Source organism: Panthera leo, chromosome C2, assembly GCF_018350215.1.
Source record: "Panthera leo isolate Ple1 chromosome C2, P.leo_Ple1_pat1.1, whole genome shotgun sequence".
In the NCBI taxonomy this organism is placed as follows: Eukaryota; Metazoa; Chordata; class Mammalia; order Carnivora; family Felidae; genus Panthera; species Panthera leo.
Window position 1 is genome coordinate 117132507 of NC_056687.1, and position 22767 is coordinate 117155273.

General features: G+C 39.6%; 1 protein-coding gene across 1 annotated transcript in view; it reads left to right on the top strand.

The window, feature by feature from the left end:
* Positions 1–19771: 19771 nt before the first annotated feature.
* LOC122230220 (phospholipid scramblase 1-like) overlaps positions 19772–22767 on the top strand; it is a 30469-nt gene continuing 27473 nt past the window's right edge. The window contains exon 1 of the mRNA XM_042955967.1: positions 19772–20228. The gene's annotated coding sequence lies outside the window, so the exon portion shown is untranslated. The remainder of the gene's footprint in view (positions 20229–22767) is intronic.

Here is a 22767-nt window from a genome sequence, read left to right on the forward strand (position 1 = left end):
ATTTACATGCCAAGACATGGAACCTGCCAAAGTGTCTATTGAAGGACGAATGAATAAAGAAAATGCAACACACACACACACACACACACACACACACACACACACACACACAGAGGAATATTATTTCGCTCTGAAAAGATGGCAATTCTCCAAGTACATCTATCCTGCGTGGTGATGGCCTCATCATTCTTCAGATGTGACTTCACTGATCAGTCATGTCTCCTTATTTCCCTAAGTTTGTCTAATCTGACCTCAGAAAATAATGGGAAAAAATGAAAGAGGAACAGAGAGGTTAAGTAACCTTGATAATGCCACACTACAGAGCCAGGCAGCCTGGCTCAAGAATGAGAGCTCTTAACTGCCCCAATATATAGGTGTCTGTTAGATTATTCTCTGTACTTTTTCTAAAATAGTTTATAATTTTTTAAGGATCTGAAGTAAATATGGCAAAATATTTAAAAAAAGATTATCAAAATATTAATTGCTCACAAATGTCAAATCTTAATATACCTGTAACTAATTAATCCTGACTACATTATATGATTCACAGTTCATAATGTTCATATATATACACATACATAATATGCAGTTTAACATAAAAAGAATAGAATTCAGAAAAGAATCAAAGATTCCAGATCCAGGTAATATGGATTAAGTACAATGCATCCTGTCTTCCCCATTTAATATCACTATTAAAACCTGCACTGAATGTACATCAGCTATTTAAGGCCGTTGAAAATCTAACAATAGAAGCCAGATTAAATGAAGACCCCACAGAGCTTTTGATTATGTGGGTTTTATCTAGTGACATCTACCCGAATTAGAGATTAAAACAGAAACTGTTAAAAACAAAAAGCACAAGTTCACATTCCATTAGCTCTCAGAGTGGTGATATTATCACCATTATCACAACTCTTTGGAAATTTCCACTGTACTCTCATATGAGAGAGAGTGGAAAAGACAAATAACATCTAAGTGATACAGGAAATAGTTTTGACCGCATTTTTAGAACTGGTGCCCATATGCAACAGATAAAAAATAAATATTGTTTTGAAGCACACATGAAATATTTATCAAACTGTAACAAAAAGAACCTGGACAACTATTTTAAAAACTAATTTCAGGGGCACCTAGGGGACTCAGTTGGTTAAGCGTCTGACTTTGGCTCAGGTCACCATCTCATCCCTCGGCCCTGCGTCGGGATCTGTGCTGATAGCTCAGAGCCTGGATTCTGCTTCAGATCCTGTGTCTGTCTCTCTCTCTCTCTCTCTCTCTCTCTCTCTCTCCGCCTCCCCAGCTCAGGCTCTCTGTCAAAAATAAATAAAGATTAAAAAAATTAAAAACTAATTTCATACTGAATAAAAGGTAAAAAGAGGGAGGGCAATACTTTACCAAAAAGTTAGAAAAAATGTTTAGAATTTAAAAAGACATTTCTAAGTAATACAGACACCTGTCTTTTGATGTCTTTTTGCTAGCTCTGTTGCCAGCATTAGTTCCTTAAGGCTCTCCATTCACATAGGATCATGGCCGTTAGGAAGGATATCAAATTCATGTTCTGCCACTACTTTTTTAGACATGGGCTTACATTGCCATTGAGAAGGAATTCATTTTAATAAGTTAGCTGTTTATATTTAAGAGACTGTCTACATGAAGCTCTCCAAATTTTTGCACCAAATTTTAGTACTAGCAAGGCTATATCTGGAATGGCAAAGCTGACCAATACCAGTACTCAAAAATCTTTGAACAGTCTCAACTCTTCCAGTGTTCCAAAGAGAATTACTCTCCATTAAATCTCATGTTACCCAAGGAATACTCTGAGTAAGGTAAATGATTCAGCATTCATCAAGGAACGTCTATGAGAAGGTGTCACATATCATACCTATTAGACATATTAGACTTATGATGACCTATCTAAATATTTTTGAAATCTGTAGGAAAAAAAATATTATGTAGATTACTTGTGATTTTACAAGGTTGCGATAATTTCTGACATTTAAAAGACTTTCAGTAAAAATAATTTTCCTTACTTGGCTTTAAGAACGTCAGGCTAGAGGGTGCCTGAGAGGTTCGGTAGTTGAGTATTCGACTTTGGCTCGGGTCCTACTCATGGTTGGTGAGTTTGAGCTCCACATCAGGCTCACTGCTGTCAGGGCATAGCCTGCTTCGGATCCTCTGCCTCCTCTCTCTCTGCCCCTCCTCCACTCCTTCTCTCTCTCTCTCTCTCTCTCTCTCTTTCTCTCTCTCAAAAATAAATAAACATTAAAAAATAAATTGGGGCACCTGGGTGGCTTAGTCAGTCAAGCGTCCGACTTCGGCTCAGCTCATGATCTCTCAGTTCGTGAGTTCAAGCCCCATGTCAGGCTCTGGGCTGACAGTTCAGAGTCTGGAGCCCTCTCTCTCTGCCCCTCTCCTGATGGTGCTCTGTCTCTCTCTCTCTCTCTCTCTCTCTCTCTCAAAAATAAGCAAACATTAAAAAAATTTAAGAAATTTAAAAAAAGAATGTCAGGGTCTAGGAATATGATTTTTTCAAAGAAATTTTTACTTCAATAGAAAAATATATAAACCGTGGTTGTAGAATTTTAGAACATATAAACAAATATGGGCTTAAACTCAAGAACTGAAAGACTACTCAAAGTCGGAAGCTTAACTGACTGAGCCACCCAGACACCCCAAGGAGTCTTAATAGAAGTAGTAGTTTAACTGCTGCCCTTTCACAAATCTAAAAATTTGGATCATTGTCTCTCTCACTCTCCAGTTAACTGTGCCAGGCATTGGAGTCTGAGGTGGTCCTTTTAAAGTGGAAATAGATGCATATGTTTCCCGTATACTCAGAGGAAATATTTGTGGGAATATGCAGGAAAGAGTGAAGGCATTTGCAGAGTGACAGGTCTCTAAAAATCCTGTTGTGCCAGCCAGATGTTGGAGAGAGGGTCTATGGCTGTTTCCATGTCTAATAACGCTGAACCTGGTAAATGGCTGATAAAGGCTCATACTAGAGACACTTACCTGTCCTAGAAAATGGGAGAATTTCAATCAGTTGGTGGTTGCTCAGGATGAAGCAGTGTGTGACTGAGTTTGTGTTCCTTGGTGGCTTTGTTTGGCTATGATTTCAAAGAGCAGAACCTACATAGAAGTTAGTTTTTTCCACTTTAAACTGCTGCCTACAGAAAGAGGTTAGTACTCTCTGAACTAGGGAGACTAGTCGGTGAGTCCAAACCTGGTCGCAAAGGTTACTTCTGTTCTTTTTTTTTTTTTAATTTTTTTTAACGTTTATTTATTTTTGAGACAGAGAGAGACAGAGCATGAACAGGGGAGGGGCAGAGAGAAAGGGACACACAGAATCTGAAACAGGCTCCAGGCTCTGAGCTGTCAGCACAGAGCCCGACGCGGGGCTCGAACTCACAGACCGTGAGATCATGACCTGAGCCGAAGTCGGACGCTTAACCGACCAAGCCACCCAGGCGCCCCAGGTTACTTCTGTTCTTAATGAACAAGGCAAACCTGTGGTCCTCTCCTAACAGGATATCCAAAATTACCTTTCTTTTTCATTTCCTTTCTTTCTTCCTCTCTCAGACTCTCTCTCTTATATTGTACATACATTGAGCTTGCTAATTACTCTTTCTCATTAGGATGCAAGAAAGCTAGAAGAGTTTTGCAACATGCAGATAGTCACAAAATTAACAAAGGATCAAGGAAATTGAAGAGCCTAAGAAAACTAAATGTGGGGGGCACCTGAAAGAAAAAAAAATTTCAGCTTTCTACTCATTTACCATCCAGTGAGGCAAAGCAATCAGCAAGGCGTGCTGTTCTTCTACTTTCTCTGGCATCTGGGTAAGGGGGCTGTCTAAAAATCACCAAAACCTGGAGACGGCCTCAGACAAGAGACAAAAACAAACAAAAGGAAAAGCAAAACTTGGAAAAAAAAAAAAGATACACTGCTGAAAAAAAATAGCAAAACAAAACAAAACCCAAACCCCATAATTAATATCCTCTCAGACGTGAAAAAACAATGTACAGAAGGAAGGATAGGAAATTATAAGGCAGGACATGCTTGGGGCGGAGGGGAGGGTGTTTAACAATAGGAAAAGTTTTCACAAGGGAAAAGTTTTCAATTAAGTTAGGGTACAAAAGATAAATTGAGAAAATCTAAGAAATTTTACAAGCAAAAAATGGGAAAGACAATAGGGAAAAAGAGAAAGGAGAGGATGGAGGGAAAGGAAGAAGAATGCAAATGAGAAAAAGGTGAAATTGAACACCCTCTTAGGAGAGGAACGCTGGTTTACCTTGGCCATTTGAAAGAGCAGTAATATTTGCAACTGGTATCAGACTCACAGAAAAAGCAGGCTGCTCTGGTCCAGAGGAAGCTAACCTGGGTGGTTGTTTTTTTCATTTCCCAAGAATGGAGGAAGGGTAGAGGGCAGAGGATAACTGAAGCTTGTTTCCTGAATTTATGTGTTCTGTTTCACATTTCACGAGTACTCTTTTTTAAGTAAAATGATCCAGCTTGTCTGCGAAGGAAAATTCCAGACGTGTGTGAGAGAGCCTTCTAAGTATTACTTGCAAAGAATGGCTCAGCTCTAATTATAAATGGAGATAATGCTCTTATTTTCAGAGATCTCTCTGTATCCCAAATGCTCCGAGCCAAATCTATGGTTATTGCAGCCTCACACTTCTCTGAAGAATGGATTCTGAATTTTCACTCCAATCAAAAATAGGTCTTTCCACAACACATCATACTGAGACCTACTGCTGTCATTTGGAGCTAAAGCAGCCCTATATTTCTTATTATCTATGAGCCCAAGGATAAGTACCAAATAAACAAGCAGCTTTTTCCCAAATCTCAAAGCTTAAACTATTTTTATAGGCACAACCGATGGTAAAGTTTAACTTGATTTATCCTTGAGAGGCTGTCCCCCTGGAGAGGAAGTTAGCTTTGCAGAACCCCTGGTAGAGTGCCAAGAGGAAATCAGGACTGGTCCACAAGCTGAAACAGCTGTAACTGCAAGGTTCGGACTCCAGGAATAACTGGTGCTCCATCAACCAGTTACTGTGAGTAAGGAAGAGGGCTGACACCCAAGGTGAAGCCCATAGCTCACTGCTATCAGCAGTAGATTATATTCAGGAATTAAAATCAAAAGTATAACTCATCTGGCATGGGGCCCAAGCAATCAAGATAGGTGCTGGAGTGGATATAATTCTAAAGATTTTCCCCCAGTTTGCCATTTTCTGGTTACGTGATCAAACACCAGTCTAGCTCCTGCCGTGAAAGTTACGAAATTTACTGATCAGCTGACCTTAGATGGGGCTAGTCTCCTGGATTGTCTGGGTGGGTCCAATGGAATCACAGGAGGACTAAAAAGCAGAAGGGGCGATAGACAGGAAAGGTGCAGCAAAGACGGAGATCAGACAGATTCCGGGCATAAGAATTCAAAGGAAAGTCACTGGCTCTGAGGTATGGGGACCCTTGAGGAGCTTCGAGCAGGCCACCAGCTGACAACCAACAAGGAAACTGAGGTCTCAGTCTACAACCACAGTGGATTCTGCCAACAACTTGAATGAATTGAAAGGTGGGTTATTTCCAGAGCTTCCAGTTAAAAGCCCAAGGGGCAGAGATGATGATTCAACCTTGTGAGACTCAGATCAGAGAACCAAGACAAGCCAACCCAGACTGCTGACCTGCAGAACCGTGAGATGACAAAGTGAAGTTATTTTAGGCTGATAAATGTGTGGTCATTTGTTAACAGCAGCAATACAAATCCACTGTAAACACCCAACTTATCAGTACAACTTGCTTGCAGTCAAGCAACTGCTAACTACCAGACCTGGCCATGCCATGTAATGTTTTACCTGAACCAGCTAACGGCTGAAATACAGCAAGTTGTGTGCTACGTATCGGCTCCTACATTGTATCTACAATTAAATAACACAAAACGAAATGCCTGAATATTTTTTCTCTATGCAGAATAATCCCATTTTGTACATTTATTACCAAGGAAAAATAGCACTGATATCTAATAATTTTATGTTTAGGATTATAACCCACTCAAAGCATTCTAGGGGTGCTGGGTGACTCTGCCAATTAAGCATCTGACTCTGGCTCAGGTCACGATCTCAGTTTGTGAATTTGAGCCCCATATTGCACTTTGCAATGACAGTGTGGAGCCTGCTTGGAATTTTCTCTTTCTCTCTCTCTCTGCCCCTCTCCCACTCTCTCTCTCTCTCTCTCTCTCTCTCTCAAAATATATACATAAACAAAAAAAAATTGTAGAGGCTCACATATTTGATGGAAGAGATTGTTCACAGCATTATATATATTAATAAATTATGGCACAATTACTACATGAAATATTATGCAGTCTTTCCATGGATTTTTGAAGGAAAGGATTACTATATATTAAATGAAAGGAGGATACTAAATTGTATCCACTGAGTCTAATTTTATTATAAACACAAAATACTTGCACATTGTAAAGAAGACTGGAATACATTGTGCTATAGAGGTCATTAATATGTGGTAGAGTTATTAGTAATTCTTACATGTTTTTATTTATATGTTTTATAAAATGTCTACATATTTTTTACAATTTGATATCTTAAAGCAAATATTACTCTGTAGAATTAGTTTGCTATGTACACATATGCCATTAATTCTATATATTACTTTGACAAATTAACTTTTTAGCACTTTGGTTTCCTCATTTCCCAAAATAAATCGACCCAAAGGGCCTAACATCTCTTTGAATATAAAAATTCTAAGAATATCTAAATACAGAAGTGTCAAGAAAACCCTAGGTTTATAATATATCTCCCTAGGGTCATCACTTATATTTGGCACTTTGTTATTTTTCTTTTTTTTTTTTTAAGTTTATTTACTTATTTTGAAAGAGTGAGAGAGAGAGCAAGGGAGGGGAAGAGACAGAGGGAAAGAGAATCCCAAGCAGGCTCCGGACTGCTGTCAGTGCAGAGACCTATCTGGGGCTGGAAATTGTAGTTCCTATTTCACAAACCCTGAGATTGTGGCCTGAGCCAAAATCAAGAGTCACATGCCTAACCGCCTGAACCACTGACACACCCCTCAAGTTGCTTTTTTCTCCTTCATGTCACTGTTACTTTCATCCCTCATGAGCATTTTCTGGACATTGAGTATGCTATGTCTTAAATCAAAACAAATGTTTCTGTTTTCCATCCTACTACCACATGAGTTTTGAAGACAGTTAAGATAATAAAAACACGAACACAAAGCATTGGGAAATTGCTACCTTAGTTTATCTTTAGATTATTTTAAGTAATATTCTTTTTTTTCATTTTTATTTTTAATTTTTTAAATTTACATCCAAATTAGTTAGCATATAGTGTAACTTAGTGCCCCTTACCCATTTAACCCATCCCCCCTCCCCCAACCCCTCCAGTAACCCTCAGCTTGTTCTCCATATTTATGAGTCTCTTCTGTTTTGTCCCCCTCCCTGTTTTTATATTATTTTTGTTTCCCTTCCCTTATGTTCATCTGTTTTGTCTCCTAAAGTCCTCAGTTGAGTGAAGTCATATGATTTTTGTCTTTCTCTGACTAATTTCACTTAGCATAATACCCTCCAGTTCCATCCAATCCAAATGGCAAGATTTCATTCTTTTTGATTGTTGAGTAATACTCCATTGTGTATATATACCACTTCTTCTTTATCCATTCATCCATCAATGGACATTTGGGCTCTTTCCATACTTTGGCTATTGTTGATAGTGCTGCTATAAACATGGGGGTGCATGTGTCCCTTTGAAACAGCACACCTGTATCCCATGGATAAATGCCTAGTAGTGCAATTGCTGGGTCGTAGGGTAGTTCTATTTTCAGTTTTTTGAGGAACCTTCATACTGTTTTCCAGAGTGGCTGCGCCAGCTTGCATTGCCACCAACAATGCAAAAGAGATCCTCTTTCTCCACATCCTCTCCAACATCTGTTGTTGCCTGAGTTGTAAATATGTTAGCCATTCTGACGGGTGTGTGGTAGTATCTCAGTGTGGTTTTGATTTGTATTTCCCTGATGATGAGTGATGTGGAGCATTTTCTTATGTGTCGGTTGGCCATCTGGATGTCTTCTTTGGAGAAGTGTCTATTCCTGTCTTTTGCCCATTTCTTTACTGGATTATTTGTTTTTTGGCTGTTGATTTGATAAGTTCTCTATAGATTTTGTATACCAACACTTTATCTGATATGTCATTTGCAAATATCTTCTCCCATCCTGTCAGTTGCTTTCTAGTTTTGCTGATTGTTTCCTTTGCTGTGCAGAACATTTTTATTTTGATGAGGTCCCAGCAGTTCATTTTTGCTTTTGTTTCCCTTGCCTCCAGAGACGTGTTGAGTAAGAAGTTGCTGTGGCCAAGATGAAAGAGGTTTTTGCCTGCTTTCTCCTCGAGGATTTTGATGGCTTCCTGTGTTACATTTAGGTCTTTCATCCATTTTGAGTTTGTTTTTGTGTCTGGTGTAAGAAAGTGGTCCAGGTTCATTCTTCTGCATGTCGCTGTCCAGTTTCCCCAGCACCATTTGCTGAAGAGACTGTCTCTATTCCATTGGATATTCTTTCCTGCATTGTCAAAGATTAGTTGGCCATAGGTCTGTGGGTCCATTTCTGGGTTCTCTATTCTGTTCCATTAATCTGAGTGTCTGTTCTTGTGCCAGTACCATACTGTCTTGATGATTACAGCTTTGTAGTATACCTTGAAGTCTGGGATTGTGATGTTAAGTAATATTCTTATGTAAATGACAAACACAGAGATTGTTCTGTGACTTTTCAAAACATTTATGCTTTTATCATTGCCTTATAGTAACATTTGACATAATAAAATAAGGTTCGTATGTATGTTCATAAGAAAGAATCTTTAACTGAATTCATTATTTTAATGATTATATATAAAGAGGCTACATTTATCAAAACTATTTTATGTCATTAAAATTAGATTTAAGGGGCGCCTGGGTGGCGCAGTCGGTTAAGCGTCCGACTTCAGCCAGGTCACGATCTCGCGGTCTGTGAGTTCGAGCCCCGCGTCAGGCTCTGGGCTGATGGCTCGGAGCCTGGAGCCTGTTTCCGATTCTGTGTCTCCCTCTCTCTCTGCCCCTCCCCCGTTCATGCTCTGTCTCTCTCTGTCCCAAAAAAAATAAATAAAAAATGTTGAAAAAAAAAAAAAAAATTAAAAAATTAGATTTAAGCATCTAACTCAAAGCTTAATAAACATTATGTATATCAGTTTTAATTTAGGAAAGCTATCCTTTTTTAAAAAATATTTCATTGTATAAGTAGAAATATAAATAAACATCTAGGTGGAAATAAATTTGGTATAATCCTTTTGAAAAGTATTTTAGCAAGATATATAAAAACAATTAAAATGATCAATTCCTTTGACTATAAAATTTACATGGAAATTTAGGTTCACAAAATGATTCAAAAGAAAAAGAAATAAATGAATATTTAACTTCATTTAAAATTTTTTCTTCCAATACTAGCTTTAAAAAAACCAGCATCTATCCTTGATTGTTTGAATTCCTCACCTACACAACCTAGACTATACCTTATTTGTTAATGCCCCAATATATACTAATCCTATAAGCCTAAAGAATGAATTAGAAATCAGTACCCAGTGAAGGGATGGTTTGGAATCTGTTTACCAGGCTAATAAGTGCAAATCACATTCCTTAATATATCACTGTATTTAGGGCCACCTGGGTGGCTCAGTTGGTTAAGTGCTCGAATTCAGCTCAGGTCATGATCTCACGGTGGGTGAGTTTGAGCCCCGCATCAGGCTCTGTGCTGACAGCACAGCTCAGAGCCTGGAGCCTGCTTTGGATTCTGTGTCTTCCTCTGTCTGCCCCTCCCTGCTCGTGTGCACACACACGTGGGCTCTCTCTCTCTCAAAAATATAAACATTAAAAAAAATTTTTTTTAATATCACTATTTATCACACATGGCTATGAAAGTTTTTCTTCACTATTATCTCTTTACAGATGAATATATGACTAAATAAATATCATTCCTTCTCTGGTATACATTTAAAAGATTACTTTGCAAATGAATTTAGTTCACATCTGTATTTGCAAACCTACACTGAACATCAAATAACAAGCAATTTCTTCTTTTTACCACAAAAGACGTATCATTACTGGAAAGTTCAAGGTGTTCTTCTTTTTATTAAAAAGAAAATGTTTTAAATGTTTTTATTTATTTTTGAAGGAGACAGCATGAGTGGGGGAGGAGCAGAGAGAGAGGGAGGCACAGAATCCGAAGCAGGCTCCAGGGTCTAAGCTGTCAGCACAGAGTCCAATGCGGGGCTCGAACCCACAAACTGTGAGATCATGACCTGAGCCGAAGCCGGATGCTCAACCGACTGAGCCACCTAGGTGCCCCAAGGTGCTCTTCTTTTTCAAATGCAGTTAAAATATTGAATTACCAACAGTACTGAACTGGTGTAGGTAGAACTAATCTCTAACCAAACTGTGATACATGGTTGCCGTGTTATTATTTGTTGTCAGTGTTTGATTCTACTGGCAACCTGATTGTAGGTGGTACAGATAAGTACAGAAGAGAGAGCAAGCAGAAGGTAAACATGATACAATGTAAATAATAATTGAGGTTTTATCCATTGACCTTTTTGAATATATAATCTATACGGTGAACTCAGGTTGACATATGACATCCTTATTGACATGACTTATTGAGGAGCTGAAGTCACTGTTGACCTATGGGTTTCTGTTTGTAATGTTTTACTTTGTTTTTTACATTTAGCACTCATGAAAAAAAAAGTATGACATACAAGCTCAGCCACTGACTCAGTAACCAAATATTTGTACTTCATAAGCATGAACCTTAGAATCTGAATATTAAATTCTCCAGTTAGCAAGTTTTCAAATTGTTCTTAGAGTTTCATTAAAATATCTCTTCTCTTGTTTTTGCTTGTGATACAGCCAGGAAAGTTTGTTTTCAACTAAAAAAAAGGTTTAGTCCAATGAACTTGATTCTCCTTTGGGTCTTTCATTATAACCTGGTGTTAGTAATCTTGATATTTGCTCATAATTACTTTTAAGTAAGCATGGTTAGCAGTAATTATAGTTTGTTTTACTTTTAATCCTAAACTTTATATTTCATTGTCTTCACTTTTATTCTGCAAACCATTGAAATATGGTTCCCCCCACACCATTCCAATAAAGTTGCCCTTGCTAAGGTTGGCAATGGCCTTTTAATTGATAGACTTCATGAAAACTATTAATTCTTTAACTGAAAGCCAAAACAAATGTATATTTAAAAAATCGCTTCTGTGCTTAGATTTTCTGGCCTTTTTTTCTAAACCTTATAATTCTCCCTTTATCTTTTTAAATTTATTTATTTATTTATTTATTTATTTATTTATTTATTTATTTATTTAATCTACATCCAACTTAGTTAGTATATAGTGCAACAATGATTTCAGGAGTAGATTCCTTAGTGCCCCTTACCCATTTAGCCCATCCCCCCTCCCACAGCCCCTCCTGTAACCCTCAGTTTGTTCTCCATATTTATGAGTCTCTTCTGTTTTGTCCCCCTCCCTGTTTTTATATTATTTTTGTTTCCCTTCCCTTATGTTTATCTGTTTTGTCTCTTAAATTCCTCAGTTGATTGAAGTCCTATGATATTTGTCTTTCTCAACTGACTAATTTCACTTAGCATAATACCCTCCAGTTCCATCCATGCAGTTGTAAATGGCAAAATTTCATTCTTTTTGTTTGCTGAGTAATACTCCATTGTATATATATACCACTTCTTCTTTATCCATTCATCCATCGATGGACATTTGGGCTCTTTCCATACTTTGGCTATTGTCAATAGTGCTGCTATAAACATTGGGGTGCATGTGCCCCTTCGAAACAGCATACCCGTATCCCTTGGATAAATACCTGGTAGTGCAGTTGCTGGGTTGAGGGTAGTTCTAGTTTTAATTTTTTGAGAAACCTACATAGTGTTTTCCAGAACGGATGCATGAGCTTGCATTCCCACCAACAATGCAAAAGAGATCCTCTTTCTCTCCAACCTCGCCAACATCTGTTGTTGCCTGAGTTGTTAATTTTAGCCATTCTGACAGGTGTGAGGTGGTATCTCATTGTGGTTTTGATTTGTATTTCCCTGATGATGACACATTTTTTCATGTGTCAGTTGGCCATCTGTATGTCTTCTTTGGAGGAGTGTCTATTCCTGTCTTTTGCCCATTTCTTCACTGGATTCTTTGTTTTTTGGGTGTTGAGTTTGATAAGTTCTTTATAGATTTTGAATAATTCTCCCTTTATACAGTCATTTGATATTGGCTAAATAAGTGGGAACTTTTAGGCCCTAAATTCAACCATTTTGTTCTGTTTTGTTGGTTTGGATTTTGAGTAAGTGAAAACTGATATTTGCAAAGTGAAGAACTAAAAGAGATAAGCTTATCAGATGGTGACTGATAGACCATAGCTACAACTGGTATAACTCGTGAAAAAATTTAGCCCTGTAACCCTGCCAGGACAACCTGATAAAGCAGCATTGGTTAATCTCACTCTGCCGACTGAACACAGGATCCCCACCCCCACCCCACTCTGTGTCTCTGTCTCCTGCCTGAAAAGGAATGGGAACTAGTACATTAGAGGGACCTGAAATAGAGTGAGATCCTACTTTCTTTCCACTCTGGTTATATCCACCTACTAGGCTTCAGACTGTGGTATGAGATTATGGGATATGTTTTCTGTTTAGTGACCACCCTTTCCTACTAGAACTGGGGAAGTGGAAGGCGTAATAAATTAGGCATTGTGTTTAACCAGAAGTTATGTGTGAGCACTTCTTCCGGTCATTGGATATAAGCAAAAGAACATGATGTTTTACCTACATACAGCACTCGGCACCACAGCTGCAACTCCTTTTCCTTCCTGCAGATTTTGACACCAGAGATTACTTCATTAAAAGTCTCTCCCACCTCAATTTTAGAAATACCACACTTTTTTTTTTCTTTAAATTTATTTATTTATTTTTGGGGAGACAAAGACAGCGTGAGTAGAGGAGGGGCAGACAGTGGGTGAGACCGAGAATCCCAAGCAGGCTCTGTACTGTCAGCGCAGAGCCCGACACGGGGCTCGAACTTACCAAACCAGGAGATGGTGACCTGAGCCAAAACCAAGAGTTGGACACTTAACCGACTGAGCCACCCAAGTGCCCCAGAACTATCACACTTTTTTTTTACACATCCTTGTTTGCCATTCCTGTTTTTTTGTTGTTGTTGTTTGTTTGTTTGTTTGTTTTGGCAACAGATAAAGAGCCCATGATCTCTAAATACTGGTGTCTCTTATTTCCATACCTGACCCATTCCTCATGCTGCAAAGTTTCAATGATGGGAGTCTACCTGTTTTGAAAATTTGATTATTGTGCATATTTCTGTTTCTCTCAACAGGTAAGTAGGAATATTTTAACAATCTACCAGTTGTCTGCCCTTTGTCCCATAGGCATCTTAAACTCAATTAATTTAACTGGACTCTATCCTAATCTTATTCTGTGATCCCTATTTATATGTGTGCATTACCATTCATTCAATTGTTCAAGATGAAAACATTCTTAAAATAATTCTGTCCCCTTTCCCTACCCAAAATCAGTCACCAAGCAAAACCTATTCCCTTTCTTTCTTTCTTTCTTTCTTTCTTTCTTTCTTTCTTTCTTTCTTTCATTCCTTCTTTCTTTCTATCCCTGGAGTACATCCCCTTCCTTCCAATTTCACTGAACACACTTCACTATATTTTTCAATATTGTATTATCTTGTGTCTGAATTGTCACTAAAATGCTCTACTTTGGTTTTCCTATCCTACAAATCATTCTTGACACTAATTTAGCTTTTCTAAAGCAAGAACCTAACAGTGTCCTTTTCATACTTAAAATTATGCCATCAATCCACCCTCCGACATCAAACACCATCTCTTTAGCGTAGTGTATGAACTTCTCCCTGTGGCTTGCTGCTCACCTTCTCCAGGACTGATGGGTTTAGATCCTCATAACTATTGTAACAAATTTCAATGGCATTTCTCAATTTAAGGCTATTTCTTACTTACTTATCAAGGTTGGAGTTTCTAGTCTGTGGGCAGCTTTTATTCACATGGTGCTTCAGGGCCACAGGATCCTTCTGTTTTGTAGGTCCACCATTTCATAGGGTCTCATCATCTTCTGCATCAGGTCAATGGGAGGGAAACAGCACGGTGAAGGTTCACGTACTTCCTAAGAACCTTGGCTTTGTTCCTTTTCACATTCTATTGGCTAAAATTTTGCCACATTGCCACATGTTAGGTGACCGCTTCTCAGCAGCAATTCTATACCAAGAAAAAGAAAACACAAATTTTGGCAAACAGGTCATTGTCTTTGCCTCAACATCAAAAGTTCAAGTCCCTATCTTGCCCCCTCTTACACTGCAGCATACTCAACCACTTGTATTTCTGAAAGATATATGTCCTCACTTTGCATATGCTGCTGCTTTTTGCTTATGGCTATTTTCTACTCTTCTTTCAAAATCTAGCTGAAAAATCTTTTTATAGAGAAAGCCATCACAGAATTCTTATTTCTGGGTGAATATCCTCTCTATACATTCTTTATTTTCCTGTTGTAACAGGTGCTTGGAAAATCTTGATAGACTCAGTTATATACGTTTTTACTTTAAAAATGACCATTTCTCCTCTCAGTGGGACGGGAAAACTATGAGTATCGAAAATGAAACTTGACTTATTTGGAGCAATTCTTGGTACAACTTTCTTTTTTTTTTTTTTTTTTTCATTTTTATTTATTTATTTATTTATTTGAGAGAGAGAGAGAGAGAGAGAGAGAGAGAGAGAGAGAGAGAGAATGAGGAGGGGAGGGTCAGAGTGAGAGGGAGAAAGAATTCCAAGCGGGCTCTGAGCTCTCAGCACAGAGCCTGACATGGGGCCCGAACACAGGAACCATGAAATATGACCTGAGCCAAAACCAAGAGTCGGACACTTAACCAACTGAGTCACCCAGGCACACTGACAAATTTCTGAAAATATTATTGGTAAAGTAACAGAACTTAAGATTTTATAAACAGTTGTGATCATACATCTGGCAATAGATAGTTTGTTAAAAGAGGAGCTTTTGGTTTGTTTTTACCTTCAGAAAAACCTGTAGAAGATGATATAAAAATCTAAAAATCTCTTGCTTAATAATAAAGTATTTCTTTATATTTCTGGGAAGACACCAGATAGCATCTCCCAGCTTGCTTTGCAGTCCAGTGTGGCCATACAACTGAGCTCAGCCAAGGAAATGTTACCAGAAATGATGTGTGTCAATTCCAGGCCTGGCCCATAAAAACCTCCCCTATGCAACCAACTTCTCCTTTCTCCTCTCTGCAGACTCAGTGTCAAAGCCCAGAAAAATCATGGAAGCTATGTACTAAAGATGTCAGTGCATCCATTAGCCTGGGTCCTTGGGCCATGCTGTAAAGCAGAGCTCCTACCCCACCATAGGAACACCTCCATTGGTTGTTACATCATGTAAAAAGAAAAAAAAACAAGCTTTCTGGTATGTCATTGAAGTTTGGAGTTGGAGGTTGATAATGCCACCAGCAGTACCCCCAAATAATATGGACCAATGTTGATGACTAAAGAATTTGCGTTTGATAATCTAATTGGAAAGTTAAAAATCTTTGCTAAGGTTAGTATTTCAACATAGAAAATTTTGTCATACGCAAGTAAACTTAAGGCACCCAGATTTCACGACCTTCTCATGCTGTTTCCATGAAGCCCTACTATATCAATTCTACCTTGGAGCTGTGGGACTCTTAGAGCTAATATCTACAGCAGTTAGCCTGGACGAGAAAACAGAGATTAAGAGCAATAAAGAGAGTTTTGGAAAGAATACCTTCAAGATTCTCAAGGGTACAATGCTTTTGACTAAAAATAACCCTAAATAGCTTAAATAAAAAGCCTGAAACACTAAGAGATACAACCGAGGTGTAAAATTAAAAAATCCTACACACCACCATGCAGAAGAGAACAACAATAAAGAAGCTTGCTTATTTTGAGTATGAAACTGAACAGAAAACAAATATAAATGTCCTTGGAGAGTCCATAACCACCAGCTAACTTTCACAGAACAAGTCGTCTGGAACTATGTAAGTCCATGATAAGTGCTGTAATTCTTCAGTGTCATCAAGTTCTTGAGCTCTTTCCACAATTTGATTCTATCATCATCAAGACCTGTCCTCACAGTCTCAAGACAATTCCACATATCATTGCCATATATAGAGAAGGAGGCATATACATACCTATATGTATGTGTGTGTATACATGTATATGTTTGCCTACATGTATGTGTGTATGTGTAAACATACACACATATATATATGCACACATACACATATATACATTCATACAAGTAAGGAGAAAGCAGATTTCTAGAAGTCCTCTAGAAGATTTTTCCTTAGCCAAATCTGTGTTATATGCCCACATGCAAACCAATCATAAGGAAAGAAGCTGATTTTCTAGTAATGAAAAAGCATCTTTTGCTTTAGGACCCTCCTTCCATAAACACATTGTTCCCCAATACCTTACAAAAGTAGGATTCCCTCCAGGTCCATTATTGCCTTACTGATTCAGAAAAACTGAGGGTGGAGCTTCACAAGTTGAGTTTCAAGGAGAATTTCAGGTAGTTTGGTTGCATGCTAAAATTTGAGAACCACTATTTTACCCTGTAAAAGAAAATACTAAGTTTTGGGTAGGCCACTAATAGTTTATACCCTACCTAAATATTTTCTAATTAAAGATGGCACTCTTTTTTGGAGATCATAATAAAACTAAATAGAAAACAGTCAAGACAAAACAAAATAAAAAAACACAAAATATGTAAAAACCACAAGGGTTACAAAAAGGTAATAACGTACAGGCGGAACAAGATTTCAACAAATTTGAGAAATTAGATGAGTCAGATGTGGTAACTATCTTGTAAGACATAAGAGGTTATAAAATGTGTAAGAATAATTGAGATTCAATTTACCTCCACAGACTCCCAGAGAGACAGAGCACTTAGTGATGACAAATAAAGAGAGGATAAAGTTTAAAATTAGAAATTAAAGGGAGGAATGTTTGAAAGCCTGAATTAAGAAGCCTATTCACCTACCCCATGGATTGAATATGGAAATGGTATGTACCACCCTAAGCAAGATACAGGAGACTTCTGTTTAAAACAGAATGGAAATATCTAGGGATTCAAAAATAATATTCATCAAGGTGGAAAGGTTGAAAAATAACATTGAAAGTGTTATCTACTAGATCTCTACAGTTTTCCTGCCCCATCTATAGCAGAAGTTCAGCAGTCAGGAAGCTAAATCCTAAGGAGAAGCTTCTGCAAGCATTGGAGACTTTGGTCATCTACTTTGACTCCCATAAAAGTGTTAAAACCAAAGATAAATTTTGGCCCATCAAGAAGGAAAAGTTAAGAGAAGACGCCCCACTAAAATCTCTGCTCATAGAATTACCACCTTGTAATATGAAAGAGAAGTAAACTCCACCATGTAGGAGGGAAGGGCACAGAGAAAACTTACCCTCTGGGCCTTGGTGCCAGTTGTGCACCAAGATGGATGCACAAAAAGATGGATGGATGGATGGATCGATCTAAGTATCATTGTAAACTCCTTAACTTACAATAAGAGCATGGATTTCAGACAAAATGGACTTTGAAGGAAAAGCATCACTAGAAATAAAGATCACTTCATTATTGATAAAGGTTCAATTCACCAGGATAATAGAACTCCTTTTAGTTTTTGCTTAATCACAAAACCAAAAACTATAAGCAAAAAAGTCAAAACAAGAAGTAATAAACAAATCTATCATTCTGATGAGAAATTTTAATATTCCTCTGAATAATTGGTAGAATAAACAAAGTATCAGCTAAGGTAACAGCATAATTAAGAAATTGACCTAACACATGGGGCACCTGGGTGGGTCCCTCGGTTAAGCGTCTGACTTTGGCTCCGGTCATGATCTCACGGTTGGTGGGTTCAAGCCCCACATCAGGCTCTGTGCTGACAGCTCAGAGCCTGGAGCCTGCTTCAGATTCTGTGTCCCCCTCTCTCTCTGACCCACCCCTGCTGTGCTCCATCTTTCTCTGTCTTTCAAAAATGAATAAACATTAAAAAAAATACATTTTAAAAGAAATTGCCCTAACACAAAAAAATACAATACCATACTCAACAACTGAAGAGTATACCTATTTTTCAAGTATTTATAAAGTGTGTACAAAAATTGGCTATGTACTGAAGGGCCATAATGCAAGTCTCAAAAAATTTCAAATGATTAAAACTATTCACAGTATATTCATGGACCACAATACAACTATAAATAATAAGGTAACTAGAAAATACTAACTTCTTGGCAATTAGGAATAAACAGGTGTAAGGAAGGAATCATATTGGATGTCCTAACGTACAGTAGGCTTTTGAAAATAAGAGAGAAAGCCCAGAGGTGAAAAGTAAAAAACACAGTAAAAGATGATTTAAAAATGAAAGAGTTGTGAAAGCAACTTTAAATAAGATTATAATCCAGAGACCCAGTAAGTAGGCCTCTGTTAAATGAGGGATTCAGTCCACAAAATGTAAAGAGCACAACAAATCAGCAAGTGCAAAAAATATCCCAATCTGGGGCGCCCGGGTGGCTCAGTCCGTTAAGCGTCTGACTTTGGCTCAGTTTATGATCTCACGGTCCATGAGTTCCAGGCCCACATCGGGCTCTATGCTGACCGCTCAGAGCCTGGAGCCTGCTTCAGTTTCTATGTCTCCCTCTCTCTCTGACCCTCCCCCGTTCATGTTCTTTCTCTGTCTCAAAAATAAACAATCCCAATCTGACAGAAAACTCTGTATTAAATGTCAGACATAACCCAGAATAAAATGTTAAAATGTTCAGTAACCCTCTGAATGATTACTGAATATCACCAACAGTCAGAAGTAACAAAAACAATAACAAGGTCCTACTTGCCAATTAGAATAGCAAACATTTAGAATTGATATTCAGGAAGTGGAGAGGTGGTAAAACTTGATTGGCAGAAGAACAGTGGTAGATTAATGATATTTATTGAGTGCTTACTCTGTGATAGGCATCACTTAAACTTTTTGCGTATTTTAACTTCCTTAATCCTCATAAAAATCTTATGAGGTAGATAAAATACCCTCATTTTACAGATTAAAAAAGAAGCACAGAGATTCTAATTTGCACAGTCACAGAGACGAGAAGGGATTCAAACTCAAGCGGCTGGTTTCCTCCCTCCTTTCTTACTTTTTTTCTCAATTTCGCTTTCTAGTCCCCTCCCTTTCAGTACCCTCTTCCTTCCTCCAAGGAGGTGTCTTGGTAATCCTTCAAGTATCTGTCAACAGAGTCATGGGAAGAAGAAAAGGGGAGGGGAGGTGGAGAAAGTTTGCTTCACCTTTTCTCCACACTCATCTTTATTGTGTGGAAGATCACAGGTTCCTTTTGTAAATAAAATAATTTCATGAAAAAAAACTCAATGAGTCCTTTAGCTCAGCTCAACAAATATCTGTTCACTGAGTCTGTTTGCCGGTCGGGCGGCGGTGGTGAAGAAAAATTCAACAGTCTAAACACGTCTAGTCGGGGTGATTGTTAAAAGTTGTTCATGGCGTTGGGGGTGGGGTGGGGTGGGGGAGAGGGCAGAGGAGAGAGGGAGGCAGAGAAAGGGAAAAACCGGCAAGAAGGAGAGGGTGAGACAATGAGACACAGAGACATTGGGAGAGAGACAGAGTCAGAAAGCTACAGAGAAAAAGCCCCGTCGAGACAAACACGCCGGACCCGTCCTCATTTGTCCCCGGGACCAGCGCTGCTCACAAGCTTTGCAAGTAACAGAAATGTAAGTGATGCAGGTTGAGAGCCGAGAAACGGAAGTTCCCTACGGTTTGGCGCCCACGACAGCACCCCCACGGCAGCCACTCCCCTGCGGAGGACTTAACGTGTCGGAGCGGGCGTCCACCTCCCAGTTAGTTAGCTCTCCGTCGCCCTCGCCACTGAACTGACTTCGGAATCTCTGCGGGGAGCGAGGAAGGGGGCGGGGGCCTGCAGCTCTCACGCCCTCCGGCAGCGACGCGGGCGCGCCGGTGGGAGAGCCCTTTTGTGTACCTAGGATCCGGGAAACGAAACCGAGAGCGTGTCCGCACCTCGGAGGTTCTCGGCAGCGCGGAGCACCTGCAGCCCAGGTGGGCGGGCGCCTTTCTCGCCCCTGGGCCCCGCGCGCGCACCGGGCGCCGGACTCGCGTGGGTTCCCGGGGCCGGTTGCGCGGCGCTGGGGGCAGCTAGCGGGGGCGGGGCGCGGGGTCCGGCCAGCTGTGTTTGTGCGGGGTGAGCTGAGTAGAGGAGGCGGGCAGGCGGGCGGGGGGGGGGAGGGGGTAGAGTCCCGGGGAAGCGACCCCCGGAAGCGGAGCTGCGACTCGCGAGTGGCCCCAGTTGGCCCCCAGGCCCCACCACCCGGCACCACTGGTAAGGTGTTTCTTGCCCGAAACTGCCTTGCGTGCTCAGCGCCCCTTTACTACTACTGCCCACCTCTTGGCCGCGCTGAAGAACCCGGCAAGAACCAGGACTGTGGGTGTCTGCTGTCGCGCTGGGAGGATTAGAAGAGATGATTAGTGGGGCCTCTTAGCTGTCATAAAACAGTATGTATTCATTAGGAGTACGGTGTACCCTAAACCTGTGCTAGTCACTCTGGAACACCAGACGAATCGGAAAGATAGAGCTGGTTTATAGCATAGAAGCTAAGACCATTAATTAGTTCAGGAGTCCACCTGATTTGAATCCTACCTCTACTACTTAATTGCTGTGGACTCTGAACCAGTTTCTTCATCCTTGTGCTTTCCTGGCCTCATCTCTGAAATTGTGCGATGGTCAAAAAAGAGTTACAAGACTTACAGTATGGCGTGTATTAGTGTAAAGCTGTGGGAGCTGTGCTAGCCCCAAGAGTACTCGGTAAGGTTAGCTTTTATTATGTTTGATACTTGACAAAATCCCTGCTTCTAAACTCACGAGTCTGGTTCCCACATGGTTTTATTTCTAGGGTTATTCCAGTAAATCTTGGAATGGCCACTTCTCAGTTCCAGGAACTGGCGAGCATTGTTTCTCCTAGTTGAGCAATTTGAGAAATATGGTTTACTCATCTTTCCCTTTTTTATTTTTTTTTTCTACGTTTTTTTTTTTTTTTTTTATTTATTTTTGGGACAGAGAGAGACAGAGCATGAACAGGGGAGGGGCAGAGAGAGAGGGAGACACAGAATTGGAAACAGGCTCCAGGCTCCGAGCCATCAGCCCAGAGCCTGATGCGGGGCTCGAACTCACAGACCGCGAGATCGTGACCTGGCTGAAGTCGGACGCTTAACCGACTGCGCCACCCAGGCGCCCCTCATCTTTCCCTTTTTTAAAATGAAAAGGGAAACGAGTGGATTTCTGCAGTGGATACAAAAAGTGGCATGTGTGCTCTGAGAAACAGTGTGGAGGTTCCTAAAAAATTAAAAATAGATCTACCCATGACCCAGCCATAGCACTGCTAGGAATTTACCCAAGGGATACAGGAGTGCTGATGAATAGGACCACTTGTACCACAATGTTTATAGCAGCACTTTCAACAATAGCCGAATTATAGAAAGAGCTTAAATGTCCATCAAGTGAGGAATGGATAAAGAAGATGTGGTTTATATATACAATGGAATACTACTTGGCAATGAGAAAGAATGAAATCTGGCCATTTGCAGCAACGTGGATGGAACTAGAGAGTGTTATGCTAAGTGAAGTAAGGCAGAGAAAGACAGATACCAGATGTTTTCGCTCATATGTGGATCCTGAGAAACTTAACAGAAGACCATGGGTGAGGGGAAGGGGAAAAAAACCTTATGGAGAGGGAGGGAGGCAAACCATAAGAGACTCAAATAGTGAGAACAAACAGGATTGCTGAGGGGTGAGGGAGAGGGGAAAGTGAGTGATGGGCATTGAGGAGGGCACCTGTTGGGATGAGCACTGGGTGTTGTATGGAAACCAATTTGATAATAAATTATATTTAATATATTAAAAAAAAAACCGAAAAGTGGCATGTAAAATTAGTGGCTGGGTCAGAGATTCAGCAGCATTCCCATTAGTAAGGGAGCTGTTCTTTATGAACAAAAGGAGTGAAATCATACTGTGCACATATTGTTCAGTCAACAAGCAGCAGTTAAGTCTCTTGTCCTGGACAAGACAGGCCATATTCTGGTCTTTGAGAGCATAGAATGCAGGTAGAGAGACATTAAATGGGTACGAACTGTGTCCCATATACCTCTCTATTCTCATGTCTGATTATCTTTTTTTTTTTTTTTTTTTTTATAATCCACAAGTCTTTCATTTCCTTGAATGAGTCAAGCTCTCTGTAGCCACAGGACTTGTACAGTTCCCTCTGTGTATAATGCCTAACTACCTGTCTCAACCCCCAGCCCATGGCCTGGTGGATTTTAGACTACCTTTGGCTCTCAGATTCAAAGGAAGTTTAGGGATATAGATTTCTACCATTGTCATTAGAGCAGTAACGTTTTCCTAAAATAATTAAGAACATGTGTCTGCCTCTTGGGACTCAGAAAAATTTAAGTGGTTTGTTCTTAATTAAGAAGTAAATGTGGATAAAGAATCCAAATCTAGTTTATGCCTAGTTTATAGGCATAGTAGTCTTAGGAACTTCCAAAATTATGGATGCTTCCCTTGGGTTCCAGATTTTACATCAAT